This window comes from Grammomys surdaster, unplaced genomic scaffold (genome assembly GCF_004785775.1).
Source record: "Grammomys surdaster isolate TR1022 unplaced genomic scaffold, NIH_TR_1.0 1166, whole genome shotgun sequence".
Taxonomy (NCBI): Eukaryota; Metazoa; Chordata; class Mammalia; order Rodentia; family Muridae; genus Grammomys; species Grammomys surdaster.
Window position 1 is genome coordinate 2,949,987 of NW_021605585.1, and position 1,219 is coordinate 2,951,205.

Here is a 1,219-nt window from a genome sequence, read left to right on the forward strand (position 1 = left end):
CATGAATACACACACACATATATCCTCATATAAAATGGAAACATGTATGCATATATGCACACAGGAAAATGTCATGTGAAAGAGTAGGAAGGATCTGGGCAATGTATCTACCTATGTTCAGATTAACATAATGATTACTAATAAACTTCCAGAAGCTGAGCAACAGGTAGGAAATATTCTATCTTCTCACCATAGCAAATGTACAAGCCATAAAACATTGCTTTAGATTTAGTAACTGAACTTTCAGAAATAGAGTTACAGATGCAATGGTATGACTGTGGCAAATCCTACTTTTATCAAATATGGTATCCTGCAGACACTGCCAGCCCAGTAAGTCAGAAAGAGATCAATATCTTAAAGGTTTAGCTCTGGGTGCAGCTTGGACATGTTCCCTTGAAGACAAAGCACCCTCAAGAATGCCATAGGAAACTGAAGCAATGGTAATGATTGGTCAACGTGGTTCCAATACGTAAGTATAGGTAGTATTAGAAATCAAGGAGTACAAATAAGAATGGTCTTGCTTAGCAATAATCACATTAATTCAGTTGCTATCTTTGTGTTTCCCATAGCTAAGACTCAAGACTCTTGCAGGCCTCGAGATCCTAAATGTCAAAAGGCTCTTAGTAAGGAACTCAGCAAGAATACCATGTCCAGCTAGAACCAGTCTAAGATTCCCAGAGATAAGATAAAGTAAGAAATGTGATCATCCAGTGGAAACAGGAGATGGTAGCACACTATGCCTTGGGAATCCACAAAGCCCAGAGTCTCTGTAACTCTATGTTTTCAGAGAATAAGGCTTTGATCTATTCACTGAGTTAGCACTTGCTAGGCTGCCGAGGTGTCAGGGGTTACTTGTTCACAAGGTGTTCCTCTGGTCTTGCTTCTTCGTTCCTCCCAGCATTTCCCTTAGAGTTGCTGGTTGCTATTTACATCTTGCTCTTCCCGTACTTAAATTTTATCTTCCATCCCCTACTCTGCTGAGTCAGTTCCCTATCTCTTGCTCTTGAATACTGATCTTTTCCACCTTCCTCAAAACATCCAATGTTTTGAGAAAGAGCAAGGTAAAACACATCAATCCCTATACTTTACCTTAGCCTATTTTTCAGATAGAGAAACAGAGGCTCAGGGAAGGATAACGGCTTGAACCAGGTTAAATAGCATAGCCAGGCTACAGATGAAGCTTTCAGGTCAGTCTCCCAAGGTTCATGGAAACAGGACA